The sequence below is a fragment of the Oryctolagus cuniculus genome, chromosome 20 (genome assembly GCF_051225735.1).
Source record: "Oryctolagus cuniculus isolate XC-2025 breed Fujian yellow rabbit chromosome 20, ASM5122573v1, whole genome shotgun sequence".
Taxonomy (NCBI): Eukaryota; Metazoa; Chordata; class Mammalia; order Lagomorpha; family Leporidae; genus Oryctolagus; species Oryctolagus cuniculus.
In genome coordinates this window covers 52,705,394-52,731,782 of record NC_142886.1, presented here as the reverse complement: position 1 = coordinate 52,731,782, position 26,389 = coordinate 52,705,394, and the positions used below count along the sequence as shown (strand labels likewise).

At 47.2% G+C, this 26,389-nt stretch overlaps 1 non-coding gene, 1 pseudogene and 1 gene segment (V, D, J or C); 2 read left to right on the top strand and 1 right to left on the bottom strand.

Annotated features, from left to right (window-relative positions):
- LOC149120180 (Ig heavy chain V-A1 region BS-5-like) overlaps positions 1-26,389 on the top strand; it is a 480,385-nt gene that overhangs the window by 5,334 nt on the left and 448,662 nt on the right.
- Positions 1,355-4,761, top strand: LOC149120196 (vinculin pseudogene; annotated as a pseudogene).
- On the bottom strand, positions 17,615-17,916 carry LOC149120195 (signal recognition particle RNA). The gene has a single exon (XR_016226928.1).

Below are 26,389 nucleotides of genomic sequence, written 5' to 3'. Positions count from 1 at the left end.
TGGGAAACTGTACCTGTCGCTACAAGCGAAAGAGTCCCTACAACCCACATAGGAAACACAGACCCAGTTTTTTGCTCTAGGGTTTAGGAAAACTAACTCCTAGATGTTGTAGGCATTTGGGTTGTTTGGAGCTGTCAATCCAAAGGCAGAAATCCCCCAATGTCAACTCACTGTCCACCTCTACATTTCTGTTTCTCTCACCAATTCTCTCTCTGTCACTGTTCCAATGTCATTATCATAGTTAATCATGAAGCAAAGGTCATTTTAAAATGAAGGACATGGTATTGCTAACACTGGATATTAAGGGCACAGACATATTAGAATGAAATTAACACGTTGCCTACAACTGGTAAAACAACAACAAGAAAAAAAATTTGCAGGATCTGAATCCTATCATAGCCATCACCCTACACACCCAGGACACCACGTCTGCCCTGGGCACTGTCCTGTCTGAGAATCTGACCCCATGCCTGCTGTATAGGGGCAGCATATGTAAATAGGGCCTCCCTCTGTCCATGAAAACCAGCCCAGCCCTCACCCTGCAGCTCTGGTACAGGAGCTCCAGCCCCAGGACTCCCAGGTGTCCACTCAGTGATCACACTCAATACAGACGCTCACCATGGAGACTGGGCTGCGCTGGCTTCTTCTGGTCGCTGTGCTCAAAGGTAATGTGGAGAACGCGGGGCCCTGAATCTGGGAGAGGACGTGAGTGAGAGATACAGAGAGTGTGAGTGACAGCTTCCTGACCACGACGTCTGTGTTTGCAGGTGTCCAGTGTCAGGAGCTGAAGGAGTCCAGGGGTCACCTGGTCATGCCTGGGGGATCCCTGACACTACCTGCAAAGTCTCTAGATTCACCATTAGTAGCTCCTACATGAACTGGGCCCCCTAGGCTCCAGGGAAGGGGCTGGAGTGGATCAGATACATTTGGAGTGGTGGTAGCACAAATACGAGAGCTGCCTCAATGGTTGAATCACCATCTCCAGCAACACCAACCAAAACACGGTGTCTCTGCAAATGAACAGTCTGACAGCCGCGGACATGGCCACCTATTTCTGCGCAGGAGATAGAGTGAGGGGCCCTCAGGCTGAGCCCAGAAGCAAACCTCCATGCAGGGGCGATCGGCTCCACCAGGGGGCGCACAAAACACACTGAGCCAGAATCTGGTCTGCACAGGTGCAGAGGGAGATGAAGCCCTGGTTTCCTGTCAAGGAATTGGGGTTTCCTCTCCTGTAACATTTTTGAGGGAGGACTTCTCCTTTTATGTCTCTGTCCCTTATACTGACGTCACTGATGTAGAGAAGTTTCATGTGACAGGAAGAAGTCCTAAATGGACACATTCAGGTTTGTGCACGATGACTGTGCCTTCCAGGATCACCAGGATCAGAGATGTGGGAATATCTGGGGACCTCGTGAGTGTTTTCCCGTCTGACTCAGGACAGCGTTCTCAGGCCACTACCGACTATAGGACAACATTAGTTTTCCCTCAAATCCACAGAGTGCAGAGCCAGGATCTTGATTTGCTACCTCAATTGTATAAGTCGTCCCTACCTCCTGTCAGAGCAGCCTGTGTGCTGAACTGAACCAACCATCTTATTTTAAACTGTGGGTGTTCTGAACTCACTTTCCACACTTTATAACCCATCTCCATTTCCCCATTAATCCTGGAACAGTCTGTGGTCCCTGTGTGAATGTCACAGCACTCAGGAATGTACTTGCAGCTCAGCTGTGTCTCAGGCTGAGCTTCTGCAGGCACCTGGGAAGCCTACAGGGACTTCTTCATCCTCTAGGTCTTGGGACCCTCCTCTGGGCTCCATGCCTGAACTCAGGAGGGAAATACACTGGACATTAGCAGTCAAGGTCATAACTGAATGGAAAGTGTTGGGTGTGTACTTCCAGCTGATCTGGTTCTACTCCAGAGTCGTGGGACCCCCTGCACCTGCTGTGGTTCAGCAGAGCAGAAAGTGGGACACACAGAGGCTGTGCACTCTGGGGCTGGAGTCCACATCACGGGGAGCTGTGTCTATGGCTCCAGCATGATGCCCAGTGTCCTGAGGCTGAATCACAGCTGCAGGAAGAGTCAGTCCCAGAGACCATGTGTCCAGAATCTCTGTTCTTCACTCCATGTCTATGCTGACTGGCGTCATCAATCCATTTGGAGTCTTAGATCAGTATTAGAGAGGGAGACACCCAGGCTGCATATCAAAATTCTGGACACAGCCCATTTACACGCTTTCCCATACTTGTACTGACAATGCACCCTGGAAGAGAGTAGATGATGGATGTGTTATGAGGCCCCATCACCAAGGTGGGAACAGTGATTCAATTCCAAGCTCCTGGGTTCCAGCTGCCAAGCCTGAGACCACTGCCTTTATTTATCATCTCCATAAAACATTGGCAAACAGAACACCAGTATTCAGAGATCTGAATCTTCATGATTGGCCATCGTTGCCATTTCATATTCATAAATGTTTTATAAATAAGAATTGAGTATAGCTCTATGAGGTACAATGATATGTGTGGACAAAATGAATGCATATTGAGTGGAATTATGAACTCAGACTTGCTGACACATTCATACCTCAACACATGTTTTTGGTGGAGTTCAGCTATCTCCTGCTTTTAGGATTTTCCACTCACAATATTCTCTTAAGCTCTGTGACCATGCTGTGCAGTAGATCCCTCAGTGTGTGGATCCTGTGGGACTAGAACTCTGACATTGCTCCACCATTCTCTGCTCCTCCCTCACTCAGACTTTGGTCTTCACCATCGTATTTCCTGCCTCTGTGCCTTCAGCCTTTTATCCCACGTAGGTAGCATCACATATTATGTGTCTTCTTTGCCTGGGTGGTTAGCAGAGTGTACTTTTACTGACATATTATCCTAGGCACATTATTCTCCAGGATCATTAAAGTTGTCCAAAATAACAGAATTTCTTACTCTTTACTGCTTATAAACTTCCTTTTAAAATGTAACTTTGTCCATTTCTTTCCTTTTCCATTCTTGCTTCCATGAGATGTCACTGGATCATATGTGTGAACTCTTTTGAATGACGGTGCTCTAAATGAACAAGGAACTGCAGAGGTGTTTGCCACAGTGACTGCGGATCCCGTGCACACCTCCCTGGGATTTCATATTCATTGTACCATGCAATGGTGCTTGAACATCATGTAATAATTCTATTTCTAGTTTTTGATGCTTTTCCATAACGGTTTTACTAATTAACCTGACACAGACTTGTACCAGGGTTATCATCTCTCTCTACCTCCATAAAACATGTCAGCTCTGGTATGTCTGGTAATAGCCATTCTAACAGGAGTGATGCGATCTCTCGTTGTGCTTCTAACATGGACATACATGAGGTTCCCAGATTTGTAGCATTTTATATGCTTGCCTTTATATCTTCTTTTAAAATTTATAGGTGTACCATAAAATTTAAAATTTATCATTTTATTGGCCAGCTCCATGGCTCATTAGGCTAATCCTCCACCTGCGGCGCCTGCACCCTGGGTTCTAGTCCCAGCTGGGGCTCTAGATTCTGTCCCGGTTGCCCCTATTCCAGGCCAGCTCTCTGCTGTGGCCAGGGAGTGCAGTGGAGGATGGCCCTGTGCCCACATGGGAGACCAGGAGAAGTGCCTGGGTCCTGCCTTCAGATCAGTGTGGTGCGCCAGCTGCAGCGGCCATTGGAGGGTGAACCAATGGTAAAGGAAGACCTTTCTCTCTGTCTATTTCTCTCTCACTGTCTACTCTGCCTGTCAAAAAAATTTATCATTTTATTTAAAAATTTGTCTGTATGTATTTGTCCAAAACCACAAAGAGACTGAGACTGACAGTGATCTTCTAACTCCTGGGTCACTTCCCCAATGGCTACAAAAGCTTCAGCTAGGTCAGGTGACAGCCAGGTGCTTGGAATTCTGTCCAGGCTCCCATGTGGGACTACTTGGAATTTCACCTACTGCCTCCCAGAGGGGCTTAGACAGGACTCTGACACTGGAACCAAACTAGGATGCAGCACTAAGCATCCTGACACGGGAGGCAGGAATCCCTCAGGCTCACTCCAGTGCTGCTCCTGTCTCCACCTTATCATCACTGCATTTAAGGAATTGATTGCTTCCCTTGGGATTCAGTTGCTTGAGATCTTTCAACATTAGGAAATAGGGTCCTAATCACATGTATAATTAATCTTCAAGTTATTTTAAGTATCTATTTCATTTTAGATGCCGCAGAAAGCCGGGGAGGTGATTAACCAGCCAATGATGATGGCTGCCAGGCAGCTCCATGATGAAGCTCGCAAATGGTCCAACAAGGGCAATGACATCATTGCAGCAGCCAAACTCATGGCTCTGCTGATGGCTGAGATGTCTCGGCTTGTGAGAGGAGGCAATGGTACCAAGCGGGCACTCATTCAGTGTGCCAAGGACATCGCCACGGCCTCAGATGAGGTGACTCGGTTGCCTAGGAGGTTGCCAAGCAGTACACAGATAAGCGGATTAGAACCAACCTCTTACAGGTGTGTGAACGAATCCCAACTATAAGCACCCAGCTCAAAATCCTGTCCACAGTGAAGGCTACCATGCTGGGCCGGACTCCCATCAGTGACAAGGAGTCTGAGCAGGCCACAGACATGCTGGTTCACAATGCTCAGAGCCTCATGCAGTCTGTGAAGGAGACTGTGCGAGAAGCAGAAGCTGCTTCAGTCAAAATTCGAACAGATGCTGGATTTACACTGTGCTGCGTTAGAAAGACTCCCTGGTACCAGTAGGCACCTAACAGGACATGGTTGGCACAGAAACCCCTACTAAATAGAAGGAAAATTATCAAGGCCCAGGAGCCACCCATAGGTGCTGGGGCTTGAATGCCACAACCTGGCCTGATCAGAAAGGAATGGAGGCCTCCTCATATTAGAAACCATTTATACTCTTTTGTCATGGATGCTTTGAGATGTGTCTCCATATAAAGCCTGTATTCTCAAAACACAGTTATATTCATGCACACTCTATCCCAGTAGGCATGGGTTTCTGGCCCATGGACTTCACCTAAGCTCAGAATCCAAGTGAGCACTAGCCAGACACCTCTTCTGCCCTTATTCTTTAGGGGACATTTCCCTTTCTGTTTCCATTTTACTGGTCCTCATCCTCCCATCAGGCTCCCAAGACCCAGAGCCCAGGCAATTCAGTTAAGAAGGAAATCACTGTGCCTCCAAAAATGGTTTTGGGCTTTCCGTGTTGCTGCTGACCCTACAAAAAAATGTGAGTGACAGTGTTATAGCAAGAGAGGAAGAGACCAACAGATGGAGGGAGAATTCCTGCCACTGGTTCACTTCGTGAATGGCTGCAAAGGCTGGGATGGCTCACCATGAGCCAGGAGCCTGGAACTTCCCCCAGTTTCCCGCAGGGTTGGAAGGGGACAAACACTTGGGTCATGGTACACAGTGATCACCATTGCACTGCCTACCTCTGTGAGTTCAAGCTTGTGGACTGCATATATAACTAATGTCACATACTATGTGTCCACATGTACCTGCATTATTTCTGTTAGCATATTATGCTCCATGCTGACCCACGTTTCCTAATGACAGAACAATCTCCTTCTTAATACTGAATAATATTCTATGTCCAAATGTGAAAGAATCCATTCACAGTTTTATGCACACTTGATCTTTGTTGACTGAACTATTGTGAACAAAGCTGTAAGCTGAATCCAGGACTGCGGATGAATTGTGACACAGTGACTTCTACCCAGTGCTTGACCTCAACTCAGAGTCATGATTACTAGACACAGGGAAGAGGGGGGAACAGGGGACGGCTGATACCGGGACACAAAGCACCACCAAAGGCAGGAATAATTCTGCCCACACCACAGTGGGCTGACTCAGTTCACCACAACACACGACAGGTTCCACAAATAACTAGAACTGAGGTTTCCAGGCCTCCCAACAGAGTGATGGAAAGGGGGTGGAAATGTGCATGACACTGAGTTGATCTGTGCCCATTTCTACCATGCACATTCCAGGAGCACACAAACCCCACTACCATGTACAGTGTTCTGTGTTCAGGAACAGTTTTAAACAGTTTAAACAGTTTTTAAAATTTAAGGCAATGGATGAATAAGGAAAAAAAACACAGTTAACCTTAAAAAATGGACTTGCAGTCCTTCATCTGTATAAAAGTGGGCGACAGGCATTAGGAGAAAATTGGCTAAGTCCCCACTAGGAACACCCGTGTTCCCATCAGAGAACTGACTGAGCCCAGCCTCACGGCTTCCCACACTTTCCCCACATAATGCATCATGGGAAACTGTAGATGACACTACAAGCAAAGGAGCCCCTACCACCAACGTTGGAATTACAGACACGGTTTCTTGCTCCAGGGTTCAGAAAGACTAACTCCTAGGGGTCATAGGCATTTGGGATGTCTGGGGCTGTCAACCCAAAGGCAGAAATCTCCCATTGTCACCTTTTCTGTCCATCTCTACATTTCTCTTTCTCTCACCCCTTCTCTCTCTATCACTGTCCAAATGTCTTTCATATAGATGATAAAGAACTAATGGTTATTTAAATAAATGAAGGACATGTTATTGCTAGCACTGGTTACGAAGGATACACAAACATTAAAATGAAACAAGGTTTTTGCCTTCAACTTTTTAAAATTATGATAACATAAAAATTCATATGATCTCAATCATATCATAGCCATCACCCTGCACACCCAGGTCACCAGGTCTGCCCTGGGCACTGTCCTCTCTGAGGCGTCTGACCCAACGCCTGCTATATAGAGGCAGTACATGTAAATAGGGCCTCCCTCTGCCCATGAAAACCAACCCAGCCCTCACCCTGCAGCTCTGGCACAGGAGCTCCAGCCCCAGGACTCCCAGGTGTCCACTCAGTGATCACACTCAACATAGATGCTCACCGTGGAGACTGGTCTGCGCTGGCTTCTCCTGGTCGCTGTGCTCAAAGGTAATGATGGGGAACGCAGGGCACTGAGTCTGGGAGAGGACGTGAGTGAGAGACACAGAGAGTATGAGTGACAGTGTGCTGACCAGGACGTTTGTATTTGCAGGTGTCCAGTGTCAGTCGCTGGAGGAGTCCGGGGGAAACCTGGTCCAGCCTGGGGGATCCCTGACACTCACCTGCACAGCCTCACTATTCTCCCTCAGTAGCTATGCAATGGACTGGTTCCGCCAGGCTGCAGGGAAGGGGCTGGAATACATCGGATGGATTAGTACTGGTGGTAGCGCATACTATGAGAGCTGGGTGAATGTCCGATTTACCATCTCCAAAACCTCGACCACGGTGCATCTGAAAATGACCAGTCTGACTGCTTCGGACATGGCCACCTATTTCTGTGCCAGAGACACAGTGAGGGGCTCTCAGGCTGTGCCAAGACACAAACCTACCTGCAGGGGAGTGCGGCTCCCCAGGGGGCGCACAAAACACACTGAGCCCAGATTCTGGTCATACACATGTGCATAGGGAGCCCAAGCCCTGGTTTCGAGTCAGGGAATTGGGGTTTCCTCTCCTGTAACAGTTTTGAGGGAAGAATTCTACTTTTTGATCTGTCCCTCCCAACTTCAATGACGGATTGAAAGTTTGATGTAAAAGGAAGAGGTCCTAATTGAACAATTTGGTTCATGGACAGCGACTGTTCCTCACCAGGATCAGAGATGTGGGAATATTGAGGACACTATTGAGTCTCTTCCAACCTGACTCACGACAGCACCCTCAGGGCACTGAAAGCTTTGGACAGTTTCAGTTTTCCCTGTATAACCAGGGACAGCTGAGACAGGGCCGTTGATCTGTTAAACAGCAACTATTCCACTCATCCCTCTCCTGCCACAACCAGCAAGTGTGCACTGAACCAACCTTTGACTCTACATGTGGGTGATCCACACTCACTTTCTGCAGACTTTAACCCGACCTGCATTTCCCCTTTAATCCTGGAACAGTCTGTGGTCCCTGTGTGAATGTCACAGCACTCAGGAATGTACTGCAGCTCAGCTGTGTCTCAGGCTGAGCTTCTGCAGGCACCTGGGAAGCCTACAGGGACTTCCTCATCCTCTAGGTCCTGGGACCCTCCTGTAGGCTCCCTGCCTGAACTCAGGAGGGAAATGCACTGGACATCAGCAGTCAAGGTCATCACTGAATGGAAAGTGTTGGGTGTGCACTTCCAGCTGATCTGGTTCTGCTCCAGTTTCGTGGGACCCCCTGCACCTGTTGTGGTTGAGGGAGAGCAGAAAGTGGGACACACAGTGGCTGTGCACTCTGGGGCTGGAGTCCACATCACGGGGAGCTGTGTCTGTGGCTCCAGCATAATGATCAGTGTCCTAAGATTGAGTCACCAAAAGGGAGAGAATGATCCTGCGGGGGAAGCATAACACACAGCAGAGTCCTAGAATGGCAAATGCCCAAAACAGCACTCCTGCCTCAGAATCAACCCTTGGGACATTCGGATCTGACTAAAAGGTCCATGAGAGTCTCACAGGCATGGAAAGCCATGACACGGTGGCAAAAAAAACAATCTAAATGAAGGACTGGTGAAGAACACCCCAGCAGAAGGATCAGGCCATCAAGGAGAGAGGCGCCTTTCTCTGAAGGGAGGAAGGAACCTCCACTGTGATATGGCCTTGACTAAACAAGTTCAGAGTCGGTGAACTCAAGGGACTTCCATGGCCTAGACAGCTCATAGCAAGAGTCTCGGGTGATTGCTGACATCATAAATAAGTGTGCCAATTGTTAAATCAACAACAGGAGTCACTGGGTTCATGCTCCCCACACAGGATCTCTGTCCTTAATATGTTTAACTATGAAACTCAAAAATACACTACTAGTCGAACAATACCCTATATCTGGTTCGGTTGTGTGAGTGCAACCTGTTGAAATCCCTGCTTAGTATATACTAAGTTGATCTTCAATATATGAAGGCAATTGAAAATGAAATGTGATAAAGGGCGGGATGGGAGAGGGAGTGGGTGAGGGGAGGGGCACGGGAGGGTGGGAGGTCGGGGTAAGCCACAACAATACAAAAGATGCATTTTATATTCTAAAAAAATAAAAATAAAAAAAAAGATTGAATCACAGCTGCAAGAAGAGCCAGTCCCAGAAACCATGTGACCAGAGTCCCTGCTCTTCTCTCCATGTCATGCTGACTGGGGTCATCAATCCATTTGGAGTCTCTCATAAGTATTAGAGAGAGAGACACACAGGCTGCATACAGAGTGATGGACAGAGCCCATTTACACATTTCCCATACTTGCACTGACAATGCACCCTGGAAGACAGTAGATGATGGATCTGTTATGAGGCCCCATCTCCAAGGTGGGAACACTGATGCAGTTCCATGCTCCTGGGTTCCAGCTGCCAAGCCTTGAGTGCACTGGAATTTATTTATCATCTCCATAAAATATTGGAAAGCACTACAGCAGTATTCAGAGTGTTGAATCTTCATTTTTGATCATTTTTTATTATAAATATTTGATAAATAACATCTGAACATAGACCTATGAAGTATAATGTTATGTGTTGATAAATAAATATATCAAATTGAGTGGAGTTATGAAGTCAGACTTACTGACATACTCATCAGAAAACCACATGTTTCCATGGTAGAATGTCAGTTGTCTCCTGTTTTGGAATTCTGTAGACACAATATTCCCTTCACTGCTGTGACCATGCTGTACAGTAGATCCTCAGTGTGTGGATCCTGTTGGACTGGAACTCTGACCTTGCTCCAGCGTCTCCTCTGCTCCTCCCTTGCTCAGACGTTGGTCTTCACCATCGTACTTCCTGCCTCTGTGACTTCATCCTTTTATCCCATGTATCCAGCATCACGTATTATTTGTCTTCTTGTCCTGCATGGTTAGCAGAGTGTACTTACCCTGACACATTATCCTTGGACATTATTCTCCAGGATCATCCAAGTTGTCCAAAATACAGAATTTCCTCATCTTTACTGCCATATAAACTTCCTGTTAAATATAATTTTGTCCATTTGTTCCATTGTTGATTCTTTCTTCATGAATATTTCACTGGATTGTATGTGTGAACTCTCGTGAATGACGCTGCATTAATTGAACATGGAAGAGCAGAGGTGTTTGCCACATTGATTGCAGTTCCCCTGGACACCTCCCTGGGATTTCATATTCCTTCTACCCAGAAATGGTATTTGAAGATCTTGTGAAAATTCTATTTCTCAGTTTTTGATGATTTTCCATAATAGTTTTACTTGTTTACCTGACTCCGATCTTGCACCAGAGTTATCTCCAGCTACCTCCACATGGATTGTCAGCTCTGGATTGTAGGATAATACTCATTCTAACAGGAAGGATGGGATGTCTCATTGTGCATCTAATATGGACATGCATGATGGGCCCAATATATAATTTTATATGTTGCCTTTATATCTTTTTAAACAGTTATAGATAATATTTCACTTATTTTGACATTTGTATTTACATATTTTTCCATAAAGGCAAAGAGACTGTGACTGACAGTGATCTTCTAACTCCTGGGTCACTTCCCAGATGGCTACAAAAGCTTCAGCTGGGTCAGGTGACAGCCAGGAACTTGGAATTCTGTCCAGGGCTCCACATAGGAGTACTTGTAACTTCACCTACGGCTTCACAGAGGGGCTTAGGCAGGAATCTGACACTGGAACCAAACTAGGACACAGCACTAAGCATCCTGACATGGGAGGCAGCAATCCCTCAGGCTCACTCCAGTGCTGCTCCTGTCACCACCTTACCAGTCACTGCATGTACACAATTGATTTCTTCCCATGGGATTCAGTGGCTTGAGTTCATTCAACATCTGGAAATAGGCTCCTGACCATATGTATAATTAATCTTTCATTTATTTTAAGTTTATTTTATTTGAAAGGCAGTGTTATAGCAGGAGATGAAGAGACCAACAAATGGAGAGAGAAGCTTCCATTCACTGGTTCACTTCATGAATGGCTGCAAAGGCTGAGATGGATCAGCCTAAAGTCAGGAGCCTGGAACTTCCCCCAGTTTCCCACAGGGTTGGAAGGGGACAAACACTTGGGTCATGGTAGACAGTGATTTCCCTTGCACTTCCTGCCTCTGTGAGTTCAAGCTTGTGGGTTGCATATATAACTAATGTCACATACTATGTGTCCACATGTACCTGCATTATTTCTGTTAGCATATTATGCTCCAGGCTGACCCATGATTTCCAATGACAGAACAACCTCCTTCATAACACTGAATAATATTCCATGTCAAATGTAACAGACTGCATTCACCGTTTTAGGCACATTTCACTTTATTTAGAATGAACTATTGTGAACAAAGCTGCATTACCTGAACCCAGGACTGCGGGTGAATTGTGACACAGTGACTTCTACCCAGTGCTTGAGCTGAACTCAGAGTCATGGTTACAGAACAGGGAAGAGGGGGAACACAGGGCAGCTGATACCAGGGCACAAAGCACTCACAGGAAGGAATAATTCTGCCCACACCACAGTGGGCTGACTCAGTTCACCACAACCCAGGACAGGTTCCACGAATAACCAGAACTGAGGCCTCCAGGCCCCTCCAACTCAGAGTGTAGGAAAGGAGATGGAAATGTGAACGACACTGAGTTGATCTGTGCCCATTTCTACAACACACAGATTCCAATAGCACACAAACCCCACTAGCAAGCACAGTGTTCTGTGTTCATGACGAGTGTTAAATAGGCAATGGATGAATAAGGAAACAAAACATAGTTAACCTAAAAAGAATCCACTTGCAGTCTTTAATCTGTTTAAAAGTGGGAGGCAGGCATTAGGACAAAATTGGCAAAGTCCCCACTACGGACACCTGTGTTCCCATCAGAATGAATCATTCGGAAACACGACTTCCCACACTTTTTCTGATAATGCATTTTGGAAAACTGTAGATGACGCTACAAGTGAATGAGCCCCTACCACTGATGTGGGAAACAAAGTCTCAGTTTTGGGCTCCAGGTTTTAGAAAGGCTAAGTCCTCGATGTTGTAGGCACTTGGGATATTTGGGGCTGTCAATCAAAGGTGGAAATCTCCCTTTGTCACTTTTTCTGTCCATCTCTACATTTCTCTTTCTCTCACCCCTTCTCTCACTGTCACTATTTCAATGTTATTCAAATAGCTAAAAATGAACCAATGGTTATTTAAAAATGAAGGACATGCTAACACTGGATTATTAAGGGTAAACACATATTAAAATGAAACAAGGTCATTGCCTTCAATTGTTTAAACAACAATGATAACGTAAAAATGTATATGATCTGACACCTATCATAGCCATCAACCTACACACCCAGGTCACCACGTCTGCCCTGGGCACTGTCCTCTCTGAGGCATCTGAACCCATGCCTGCTATATAGGGGCAGAATATGCAAATAGGGCCTCCCTCTGCCCATGAAAACCTGCCCAGCCCTCACCCTGCAGCTCTGGCACAGGAGCTCCAGCCCCAGGACTCCCAGGTGTCCACGCAGTGATCACACTCAACACAGACACTCACCATGGAGACTGGGCTGCGCTGGCTTCTCCTGGTCGCTGTGCTCAAAGGTAATGATGGGGAACGCGGGGTACTGAGTCTGGGAGAGGAGGTGAGTGAGAGACACAGAGAGGGTGAGTGACAGTGTCCTGACCATGTCGTCTGTGTTAGCAGGTGTCCAGTGTCAGGAGCAGCTGGAGGATTCCGGGGGAGGCCTGGTCACGCCTGCAGGAACCCTAACACTCACCTGCACAGCCTCGGGATCCGACATCAGTAGCTACAGCATTGGCTGGGTCCACCAGGTTCCAGGGAAGGGGTTGGAATGGATCGGATACATTAGTACTGGTGGTAGCGCATACTACGCGAGCTGGGTGAATGGTCGATTCACCATCTCCAAAACCTCGACCACAGTGCATCTGAAAATGACCGGTCTGAGAGCAGCGGACACGGCCACCTATTTCTGTGCCAGGGACAGAGTGAGGGGCCCTCACACTTAGCCTAGACACAAAACTCCTGCAGGCGCCCGCGGCTCCACCAGGGGGCGCATAAAACGCACTGAGCCCAGATTCTGCTCCTGCACAAGCGCAGAGGGAGATGAAGCCCTGGTTTCCTGTCAGGGAATTGGGGTTTGCTCTCCTGTAACAGCTTTGAGGGAAGAATTCTACTTTTTGATTCTGTCCCTCCCAACTTCAATGACGGATTGAAAGTTTGATGTAAAAGGAAGAAGTCCTAAATGAACAATTTGGTTCATGGACAGCGACTGTGCTCACCAGGATCAGAGATGTGGGAATATTGAGGACACTATTGAGTCTCTTCCAACCTGACTCACGACAGCACCCTCAGGGCACTGAAAGCTTTGGACAGTTTCAGTTTTCCCTGTATAACCAGGGACAGCTGAGACAGGGCCGTTGATCTGTTAAACAGCAACTATTCCACTCATCCCTCTCCTGCCACAACCAGCAAGTGTGCACTGAACCAACCTTTGACTCTACATGTGGGTGATCCACACTCACTTTCTGCATACTTTAACCCGACCTGCATTTCCCCTTTAATCCTGGAACAGTCTGTGGTCCCTGTGTGAATGTCACAGCACTCAGGGATGTACTGCAGCTCAGCTGTGTCTCAGGCTGAGCTTCTGCAGGCCCCTGGGAAGCCTACAGGGACTTCCTCATCCTCTAGGTCTTGGGACCCTCCTGGGGGGCTCCCTGTCTGAACTCAGGAGGGAAATGCCCTGGACATCAGCAGTCAAGGTCATAACTGAATGGAAAGTGTTGGGTGTGCACTTTCAGCTGATCTGGTTCTCCTCCAGTGTAGTGGAACCCCCTGCACCTGCTGTGGTTGAGGGAGAGCAGAAAGTGGGACACACAGTGGCTATGCACTCTGGGGCTGGAGTCCACATCATGGGGAGCTGTGTCTGTGGCTCCACCATGACGCCCAGGGTCCTGAGGCTGAATCACAGCTGCATGAAGAGCCAATCCCAGAGACCATGTGTCCAGAGTCCCTGCTCCTCACTCCATGTCTATGCTGATGAGTCATCAATCCACTTGGAGTCTTTCTTTAATATACAGAGGGAGACATCCAGCCTGCATATCAGAGTGCTGGATGGAGCCCATTTACACATTTCGCACACTTGTAACTGACAGTGCACCCTGGAAGACAGTAGATGATGGATGTGTTATGAGGCCCCATCACCAAGGTGGGAACACTGATGCAGTTCCATGCTCCTGGGTTCCAGCTGCCAAGGCTGAGTGCACTGCCTTTATTTATCATCTCCATAAAACACTGGCAAACACAACACCAGTATTCAGAGATCTGAATCTTCATGACTGGCCATTGTTCATCCTTTTATCCCATGTAGGTAGCAGCACATATTATGTGTCTTCCTGGCCTGGATGGTTAGCAGAGTTTACTTTTACTGACATATTATCCTAGGCACATTATTCTCCAGGGTCTTCCAAGTTGTCCAAAATTACAGAATTTCTGTCGCTGTACTGCTTTTAAACTCCTTTTAAAATGTAACTTTGTCCATTTCTTTCATTTTCCATCGTTGCTTCCATGAGATGTCACTGGATCATATGTGTGAACTCTTTTGAATGACGGTGCTTTAAATGAAAAGGAACTGCAGAGGTGTTTGCCACAGTGACTGCAGATCCTGTGGACACCTCCCTGGGATTTCATATTCATTGTACCATGCAATGGTGCTTGAACATCATGTAATAATTCTATTTCTAGTTTTTGATGCTTTTCCATAATGGTTTTACTAATTAACCTGACACAGACTTGTACCAGGGTTATCATCTCTCTCTACCTCCATAAAACATCTCAGCTCTGGTATGTCTGGTAATAGCCATTCTATCAGGAGCGATGGGATGTCTCGTTGTGCTTCTAACATGGACATACATGATGGTCCCAAATTGATAGCATTTTATATGTCTGTCTATATATCTTCTTTTAATAATTTATAGAAATGATATAAATTTTAAAATTTATCATTTTATTTGAGAACTTGTCTTTATGTATTTGTCCAAAACCACAGAGAGACTGAGACTGACAGTGATCTTCTAATTCCTGCGTCACTTCCCCAATGGCTACAAAAGATTCAGCTGGGTCAGGAGACAGCCAGGTGCTTGGAATTCTGTCCAGGGTTCCCACGTGGGAGTACTTGGAACTTCACCTATTGCCTCCCAGAGGGGCTTAGGCAGGACTCTGAAACTGAAACCAAACTAGGACACAGCACTAAGCATCCTGACATGGGAGGCAGGAATCCCACAGGCTCACTCCAGTGCTGCTCCTGTCTCCACCTTATCATCACTGCATTTAAACAATTGATTTCTTCCCTTGGGATCAGTGGCTTGAGATCTTTCAACATTAGGAAATAGGGTCCTAATCATATGTATAATTAATCTTCAATTTATTTTAAGTATCTATTTTATTTTAGAGACTGTGTTATAGCAAGAGAGGGAGAGACCAACGGATGTAGAGTGAGGCTTCCGTCCACTGGTTCACTTCGTGAATGGCTCAAAGGCTATGATGTCTGAGCCTGAATCCAGGAGCCTGGAACTTCCTCCAGTTTCCCACAAGGCTGGAAGGGGACAAACACTTGGGTCATGGTCGACAGTTATCACCATTGCACTGCCTACATCTGTGAGTTCAAGTTTGTGGACTGCATATATAACTAATGTCACATACTATGTGTCCAAATCTACCTGGATTATATCTTTTAGTATGTATGCTCCAGGCTGACCCACATTTCCTAATGACAGAACAATCTCCTTCTTAACACTGAATAATATCCATGTCCAAGTGGGAAAGAATGCATTCACTGTTTTATGTGCACTTGTTCTTTGGAGACTAAACTATTGGGAACACAGCTGCATTACCTGAACGCAGGACTGCAGGTGAATTGTGACACAGTGACTTCTACCCAGTGCTTGAGCTGAACTCAGAGTCATGGTTACAGAACAGGGAAGAGGGGGGAACACAGGGCAGCTGATACCAGGGCACAAAGCACCACGCACAAGAGGAATAACTCTGCTCCACACCACAGTGGGCAGACCAGTTCACTAGAACACACATCACTTTTCACAAATAGCTAGAACTGGGGCCTCAGGGCTGCCCAACTCAGAGTGATTGAAAGGAGGTGGAAATGTGAATGACAGTGAGTTGATCTGTACCCATTTCTACGACACACAGATTCCAATAGCACACTACACCCCACTACCATGTGCAGTGTTCTGTGTTCAGGAACAGTTTTAAACTAAGGCAATGGATGAATAAGGAAGCAAAACATAGTTAACCTTAAAAAATACACTTGCAGTCTTTCATCTGTTTAAAAGTGGGAAGCAGGCATTAAGACAAAATTGGCTAAGTCCCCACTAGGGACACCCGTGTTCCCATCACAGAACTGACTGAGTCCAGCCTCACGGCTTCCCACACTTTTCCCTCATAATGCATCATGGGAAACTGTAGGTGATGCTACAAGCAAATGAACCCCTATGTCTGACGTTGGAATTACAGTCACATTTTCTTGCTCCACGGTTCAGAAAGACTAACTCCTAGATGTCATAGGCATTTGGGATGTCTGGGGCTGTCAACCCAAAGGCAGAAATTTCCCATTGTCACCTTTTCTGTCCATCTCTACATTTCTGTAACTCTCACCCCTTCTCTCTATATCACTGTCCCAATGTCTATCATACAGATGAAAAGGAACTAATGGGTATTTAAATAAATGAGGAACATGACATTGCTAACACTGGATATTAAGGGTACACACTGAATTAAGATGAAACAATGTATTTGCCTTCAACTTTTTAAAATTATGATAACATAAAAATTCGTATGATCTGAATCCTATCATAGCCATCACCCTACATACCCAGGACAACCACATCTGCCCTGGGCGCTGTCCTGTCTGAGGCATCTAAACCCATGCCTGCTATATAGGAGCAGTTCATGCAGATAGGGCCTCCCTCTGCCCATGAAAACCTGCCCAGCCCTCACCCTGCAGCTCTGGCACAGGAGCTCCAGCCCCAGGACTCCCAGGTGTCCACTCAGTGATCGCACTCAACACAGACGCTCACCATGGAGACTGGGCTGCGCTGGCTTGTCCTGGTCGCTGTGCTCAAAGGTAATGATGGAGAATGCGGGGCACTGAGTCTGGGAGAGGACGTGAGTGAGAGACACAGAGAGTGTGAGTGACAGTTTCCTGACCATGTCGTCTGTGTTTGCAGGTGTCCAGTGTCAGTCGCTGGAGGAGTCCGTGGGAGGCCTGGTCAAGCCTGGAGGAACCCTGACACTCACCTGCACAGTCTCTGGATTATCTCTCAGTAGCAATGCAATAAACTGGGTACTGCAGACTCCAGGGAAATGGCTGGAATATATCACAACCATTGGTAGTAGTGTAGCACATACTACGCGAGCTGGGCGAAAAGCCGATCCACCATCACCAGAAACACCAACCTGAACACGGTGGACCTGAAAATTACCAGACTGACAGCCTCGGACACGGCCACCTATTTATGTGCCAGAGTCATGTGAGGGGCCCTCAGGCTGAGCCCAGACACAAACCTCCCTGCAGGGGCGCGCGGCTCCACCAGGGGGCGCACTAGACACACTGAGCCCAGATTCTGCTCCTGCACAGATGCAGAGGGAGATGAATCCCTGGTTCCTGTCAGGGAATTGGGGTTTGCTCTCCTGTAACAGTTTTGAGGGAAGAATTCTACTTTTTGACCTGCTCCGTTTCCGACCTGGGCCGGTTCACCCCTCCTTAGGCAACCTGGTGGTCCCCCGCTCCCGGGAGGTCACCATATTGATGCCGAACTTAGTGCGGACACCCGATCAGCATAGCGCATGACAGCCCAGAACTCCTGGACTCAAGCGATCCTCCGGCCTCAGCCTCCCGAGTAGCTGGGACTACAGGCGCGCGCCACCACGCCCAGCGAATTCTACTTTTTGATTCTGTCCCTCCCAACTTCAATGACGGATTGAAAGTTTGATGTAAAAGAAGAGGTCCTAAATGAACAATTTGGTTCATGGACAGCGACTGTGCTCACCAGGATCAGAGATGTGGGAATATTGAGGACACTATTGAGTCTCTTCCAACCTGACTCACGACAGCACCCTCAGGGCACTGAAAGCTTTGGACAGTTTCAGTTTTCCCTGTATAACCAGGGACAGCTGAGACAGGGTCGCTGATCTGTTAAACAGCAACTATTCCACTCATCCCTCTCCTGCCACAACCAGCAAGAGTGCACTGAACCAACCTTTGACTCTACATGTGGGTGATCCACACTCACTTTCTGCAGACTTTAACCTGACCTGCATTTCCCCTTTAATCCTGGAACAGTCTGTGGTCCCTGTGTGAATTCACAGCACTCAGGGATGTACTGCAGCTCAGCTGTGTCTCAGGCTGAGCTTCTGCAAGCGCCTGGGAAGCCTACAGGGACTTCCTCATCCTCTAGGTCCTGGGACCCTCCTGGGGGGCTCCCTGCTTGAACTCAAGAGAGAAATGCACTGGACATCAGCAGTCAAGGTCATCACTGAATGAAAATTGTTGGGTGTGCACTTCCAGCTGATCTGGTTCTGCTCCAGTGCCATGGGACCCCCTGCACCTGCTGTGGTTCAGGTAGAGCAGAAAGTGGGACACACAGTGGCTATGCACTCTGGGGCTGGAGTCCACATCATGGGGAGCTGTGTCTGTGGCTCCAGCATGATGACCAGTGTCCTGAGGCTGAATCACAGCTGCATGAAGAGCCAGTCTCAGAGACCATTTGTCCAAGTCTCTGCTCTTCACTCTGTATCTGTGCTGACTGGGATCATCAATCCATTTGTTGTCTTTCATCTATTTAGAGAGGGAGACACCCAGGCTGCATATCAGAGTGCTGGATGGAGCCCATTTACACATTTTGCACACTTGTAACTGACAATGCACCCTGGAAGACAGTAGATGATGGATGCGTTATGAGGCCCCATCACCATGAGGCAACAGTGATGCAGTTCCATGCTCCTGGGTTCCAGCTGCCAAGCCTTGAGTGCACTGCCTTTATTTATCATCTCCATAAAACACTGGCAAACACAACACCAGTATTCAGAGATCTGAATCTTCATGATTTCCCATTTTTGCCATTTCATTATCATTAAATATTTGGTAAATAATATTTAATATAGGCATATGAGGTACAGTGATATGTGTTGAATAAACGAATGCATACTGAGTGGAATAATGAAGTCAGACTTACTGACATGTTTATCACAAAACCCACATTTTTCATGGTAGAATGTAGTTTGTCTAATGTCTTGGTATTCTACAGACACTATATTCTCTTAACCTCTGTCACCATGCTGCACAGTAGATCCCTCAGTGTGTGGATCCTGTGGGACTGAAACTCTGACCTTGCTCCAGCATCTCCTCTGTTACCCCCTACCTCAGACGTTGGTCTTCACCATTAAACTTCTGCCTTGTGAGTTCATCCTTTAATCCCACGTAGGTAGCATCACATATTATTTGGCTTCTTGGCCTGGATAGTTTAGCAGAGTGTACTTACCCTGACATATTATCCTGGGATATTATTCTCCAGGATCATCCATGTTATCCAAGATACCAGAATTTCTTCCTCTATACTATAGTCATATAAACTTCCTGTTAAAATATAACTCTGTCCATTTGTCCCATTATCCATTCCTTCTTAAATGGAAATTTTCCTGGATTATATGTGTGAACTCTTGAGAATGATGCTGCTTTAATTGAACATGGGACTGCAGAGGTGTTTTTCATAGTGACTGCAGAATGTTGTGCCATCAGGCATGATAATATTGTGAAGAGCATGGCAGTCTTCAGGCTAATATTGTGAACATGGATGGGAGGGACCCCATCCCCACACAGGACTTCAGACGAGACCAGGGCTGACTCTAGTAGCACTGTGCTCTGTGCTGAAGCTGGGGACTCAGGAGATCTACCGTGGTACCTCCAACAGCAGATTCCCCAGGAATGAACAAATCCCACTAGGCCTCACTCCCAGAACTCCCATCTTTTCTCCCATGGTCTTCCTGGGAGCACATCTAAAACACAACACCTTTGGGACACACTGAGCTGTGGTGGAATGAGAAGGCCATGCCTAGATGGCTGCTAGCAAGCGAGCATCAGTTACTCAGGCATGGCTTCAATGCCACCTGGCAATGGAGCCTGCCTGACAACAGGGTGTGATTGGATGGCTTCAGATACTGCCTGGCAACAGGCTGTGATTGGTTAGGCATAAACTTCCCCTAGACCAGATTGGCTGTCTCGGCTATATAAGCTGCTGTACCTACTGAAACAAATGAGTCTGCGGGCTGCTCACCTCTGGCATGCTTTCACCCAACTCCTGGGGTCCTGGTGGTGACCCCACGCCTCTTGCCCCCACCACGCTCCTCCTCTAATAACAAAACCATAGCAACATTGAGCCACACACATATCAGAGAGGTTTGCTTCTATACCCATTGTAGGCCTGATGACGCAGAACCTGTCAATCAGGATGAAGAAGCCAATTGTGCATCACAGTTATTTTGAGACTGCAGAAGACTCAGAACCAGTTCTAAACACGGCTCAGACAGACAGTTCCTTTTTATTCCTTTGGGAAACAGGCTATGGATCATACATTTGATACGAGAATAGTCACTTCCAATCTGTGTGTAGGCTGCTCACTTCTCAGTCAGTCTGCAGAAGCTCTGTAGTTATGCAGCATCATCTGAGAATGTTTTCTTAGGTTGCTTGAATTTTGAATTCTGAAAGGGGAATCATGGCGAGAACAACATCAGGGAGATTTTGCCCTATGTTTCCTTTGGTAATTTTACAAGGACATTATATCTGACATCAGATCCTGGTTAATTCCATGCTTTTTATGTAAACTTCCAGACCGTGCACCCCCTGCCAGTGCTATCACATTGGGGCCATGCTCAGCACTGATGCTGTGAGGACAAACCACATCCACCCCCAGCAGGCTGTTCCCAGCATTCCGTGTGGTCCTGTTCAGGGCACTGGAGACCTCAGCTTCCTCCATGAGGCCCTGACATTGAATCCACTCATGGTGTGGAGTCGTCACTGGATGCACTCCCCAGAGACAATGCCATTCCACGTCTCCCAGGCACCTGTGCATTTTATATGTTTGCCTTTATATTTCTTTTTAAATTTATAGATATGATATAAATTTTAAAATTTATCATTTTATTAATACCTTGTCTGTATGTATTTGTCCAAAACCACAGAGAGACTGAGGCTGACAGTGATCTAACCCCTGAGTCACTTTCCAGATAGCTACAAAAGCTTCAGCTAGGTCAGGTGACAGCCAGGTGCTTGGAATTCTGTCCAGGTATCCACATGTGAGTACTGGAACTTCACAATGGCCTCCCAGAGGGGCTTAGGCAGGAATCTGACACTGGAACCAAACTAGGACACAGCACTAAGCATCCTGACACGGGAGGCAGCAATCCCACAGGCTCACTCCAGTGCTGCTCCTGTCACCACCTTATCATCACTGCTTTTAAAGAATTGATTTCTTCCCTTGGGATTCAGTTGTTTGTGGTCATTCAACATTAGGAAATAGGCTCCGAATGATATTTATAATTAATCTTTCCATTTTTAAAAAAATTTATTTTTTATTTTAAAGTCAGTGTTATAGCAAGAGAGGAAGAGACCATCCACTAGTTCACTTCCTATATGGCAGCAAAGGTGATGCTGGACAAGCCTAATGCAAAGATCTGGGAACTTCCTAAAGTTTCCCACATGGCTTGAAGGGGACACACACTTGAGTCATCATTGACAGAGTTCCCAGGTCTGCAACCCAGCAGGGAGCTGGATTTGAAGTAGAGCAAGCAGAATCTGAACCCATGCTCCTGAGTGATGCATGCATGGAGATGTCAGCATAACATGCAGGGCCACAACATTGGCCCCCATGGGTGTGATCTGAAAATACTTTCTCCCCATCGGTGATCATATCCTTGTTCTTCAATCTTTCTCTTTGTTACTCAGAATCTGTAGTTGGATCCATTATTCTTTGTCTATGTATCTTGGTTGCCTGTACTTTGGAGATTATCAAACTATCATTGCCCAAACCAATGGGAACTTGCTTTTGTCCTGTGTCCTCTTCAAGAACTTTACAGTCTCGAGTCTTGCCTTTAAGAGTTTCATCCTGTTCACTCTCTTTGGGATACTGGTGTGAGATGACAGCATGATGAATTATTTTCAGGTGCATTCAAGTTTCCCCGACACCATGAAATTCCGCATTCAGTTCCCTGAAACATTTCAGATGACCTCATTGCATGAACTCATGGGAAGCACAGGTGGACATTTGTATTCAAGGAATAATCTGTTTGGAAAGTGTGTGGTGTGGACTTACAGGTTCTTTTTCTGCTCCAGTGTGGTGGAATCCATTGACTGCAGTGCTCTCAGGGTGAACAGAGGGTGACAGTCCAGGGCCCTGGCTCCAGGGCCAGAGTCCCCATCCCTGGGATCTGGGTGCCAGGGGCTGCCACACACTGACCCACCTGGTGAGCTGAATCAGTGCTGCGTGATGAGCCAGCCCCAGACCATTTGACCAGAATCCCCACTCCTCCCTCCCTGGCTCCCCCTGGCTGTCCTCATCAGTACTTCATCCTTTCCAAGAGAGAAAATAACTCCTCTTCTGTCAAGTTCATACTCCTCAAGGGGAAACCAAGTTCCTGCAGCCAGAAATGCCCAGTGCAGCGATCCCCCTGTGTTTTACAGGATATTTTCTGCTAAACTGCAATTGATCTGCCATGAACAGTTCTTACAGAAACTGCAGCCAGTCACTCACCTCATGCAGCAATGTGTGTTCTGAGTGACTCCCATCTAAATCCAGAGACACAAAAATTCCTACTAAATTAAAACAGTTGACATATCTCTGCCTTTTCTGAGAGAAGATTGACAAACAGAAAGTGTTTCTATTTAGCTGGGGACAGTTTTCATGCATTTGCCTAGAGAATTCATTGACACAATCCACCATCTGACACAGTGAATTCCATTGTTCTGTGAGAACACCTCATATCTACAGCACTAAGAAATGTGAAATTTAATTTGTCAGATATCTAGAGTCACAAGAAATTGCCCCACCAAGAGAATTTACTCAAATTATAACTGATAGAAATATATTCCATTTGTGTAAACACCATGACAGTCTCCCACCAGGTGCTGAGGGGCTATCAGTTGTGTAAGATGCTGGTTCCCCAGGGTGACAAATGGCAGGACTGCACCATGGTGAGAAGAGGGTGGCCTTGTCTGGGTAAGCAGGACTGGGGTCTCTGATGGCTGTGTTTTCAAGGAGTTGGCAGGTGGGCCTTGGTGGTCCATGAACTAACGTCTTGTGAAACCAGTTGGACTCAGGGAGATTGGGGGGTGAAGTAAACAGCACAGAGAGAGGTTTCCATGGACTTGATCTGAGTGAAGACAGGGGCTCATCTATGAACGACTTAGCTTCACACATGGGAGGGGAGGAATTCGAGAGGGCAGTGGTGGGGCAGTTATGCCAGCCGGGCATGACAGAAAACCTCTCACATGCCGCACATGCCGATGAACTCACAGCCCTCGTGACTGCATTAGTACCAGGAATGATTGCAACACCACGTAATTTTCTTCTTAGAATAAAACCACAGACAGACGCAAGACAAGTCAACAGAAAATTGTCCCTTCAAAATAGATTTCGTAGATGTTAAACTGACAAATAGTACCTGAATCTGTATGTGAGGTATAAGGAAAGGTATTGATGTGGATTTATTTCATCAGGAATTCTAGAGTCAGACGAACTCACAAGTCCTTCCCTAGCAAAACCACCATTCTTTGTGACTGGATGACAAATGCCTACTCCTGCAGGAAGTGAAAGAACACAATAAAGCTTCATAACTACTGTCCCCGTGCTGTGCAGTAGATCTCTCCACGTGCCTCTCTGGTCACAGAAAACTCTCTGTGCTTGCAGGAATGTGGTCCCTTTTCTTCTCTACTCCCAGACTCGGGTATCTGCATTGTACTTCCTGCCTCTGTGAGCTCACGATTGCGGATTCCATATATAATTAAGATCATCAGGGCCAGTGCTGTGGTGTAGTGGGTAAAGCCTCTGCCTTCAGTGCTGGCATCCCATATGGACGCCAGTTGGAGTCCTGGCTGTTCCACTTCCAATCCAGCTCTCCGTTGTGGTCTGGGTAGGCAGTAGAAGATGGCTTCCATCTTCAGCTCCCATAATCCATGGGAGACCCAGTGCAGGCAACTGGCTCCTAGATTCAGATCAGTGCAGCTCCGACCATTGTTACCATTTGGAGAGGGAGCCTGTGGATGGAGGACTTCTCTCTCTCTCTCAGTGCCTCTCCTTCTTTCTCTATGTATCTCTGACTAAAAAAATGAAATAAATCTTCGTAAAAATGAGGAAAAATCACATGGTACAAAACCACATTTTTAAGAAAAAAAATAAACAAAAAAAATTAACCTTAAATTAATCCACTGGCATTCTAAAAGTGGGCAGCAGGAATTAGGACACAATTGGCTAAGTCCCCACTAAGGACACCCACGTTCCCATCAGAGTGCTGCTTTAGCTCAGCCACACGGCTTCCCACCATTTGATGATAATGCATCATGGAAAACTGTACCTGATGCTACAAGTGAATGAGCTCCTACCACTGACGGAGGAAACACAGACCCAGTCTGTTGCTCTAGGATTCAGGAAGACAAACTCCTAGATGTTGTAGGCATTTGTTATTGTGGAGCTGTCAGTCCAAAGGCAGAAACCTCCCATTGTCAACTCACTGTCCATCTCTACATTTCTGTATCTCTCATCGATTCTCTCTCTGTCACTGTTCCAATGTCATGAGAATAGTTAAAAATGAACCGAAGGTTACTTTAAAATGAAGGACATGATATTGCTAACACTGGATATTAAGGGCACACACATATTAGAATGAAATGAAGTCATTGCCTTCAACTGTTAAAACAACAGTGAAAAAATAAAAATTCATACAGTCTGAATCCTATCATAGCCATCACCCTACACCCCCAGGTCACCCACGTCTGCACTGGGTGCTGTCCTGTCTGAGACATCTGACCCCATGCCTGCTATATAGGGGCAGCACATGCAAATAGGGCATCCCTCTGCCCATGAAAACCAGCCCAGTCCTCACCCTGCAGCTCTGGCACAGGAGCTCCAGCCCCAGGACTCCCAGGTGTCCACTCAGTGATCGCACTCAACACAGACGCTCACCATGGAGACTGGGCTGCGCTGGCTTCTCCTGGTCGCTGTGCTCAAAGGTAATGATGGAGAACGCGGGGTACTGAGTCTGGGAGAGGACGTGAGTGAGAGACACAGAGAATGTGAGTGACAGCTTCCTGACCATGTCGTCTGTGTTTGCAGGTGTCCAGTGTCAGGAGCAGCTGAAGGAGTCCGGGGGAGGCCTGGTCACGCCTGGAGGAACCCTGACACTCACCTGCACAGCCTCTGCATTCACCATAAGTAGCTACCACATGTGCTGGGTCCGACAGGCTCCAGGGAAGGGGCTGGAGTGGATCGGATACATTTATGCTAGTAGTATTAGCACATACTACGCGAGCTGGGTGAATGGCCGATTCACCATCTGCAGCAACACCAACCAGAACACGGTGTCTCTGCAAATGACCAGTCTGACAGCCGCGGACACGGCCACCTATTTCTGTGCAAGAGACACAATGAGGGGCCCACAGGCTGAGCCCAGACACAAACCTCCCTGCAGGGACGCGCGGCTCCACCAGGGGGCGCAGGAGACGAACTGAGCAGACTCAGACCCACTCCTAGATGCAGTGGGAGGTGAATCCCTGGTCCTCCTGAGGAAACTGGGGTTTCTGGTCCTCTAATCCGAATGTCCTACATTCCGATCTGGATGGATGATTCTGTCCCTAACACCGATCACTGAGCAGAAGTTTTGGTATCACGGGAAGACATCACATGAAGAAAATGGAGTCGTTTCTGGAGGAATGAATGACATCTCTGGGGCCCCAGCATCTGAGACTTGAGGGAGCTCTGGGCACCCGGGGAGGCTTTTCCAGCCCGAGTCACTGAAGAGCTCTTTGTGGAATTCTCTGATGACGTCATCTGGGACCCTGCTGAGAGCCCAGGGGCAGTGTAGAGCCGGTCAGGGGCTATGAATGCTGCAGTGTTTCACATCCATGCCCTCCCCTCCTGCACAGCTGGGCCCTGAGGGGGCAGAGCTGACCCCGTGGTCCTGGTCCCTGGGGCTCCCGTGTCCATTCTCTACAGCTGTGCCCTCGTCTCCCTTTCACTTCCTCACCCTGAACTCACAGGTTGAGGTCCACGTGGTCCAATCCCCAGGTCAGGGATTAACCTGCAGCTCAGGGGTGGCTCAGGCTGTGGCTCCTAGAAATCCTGCTTGCTCTTCCTCACTCACA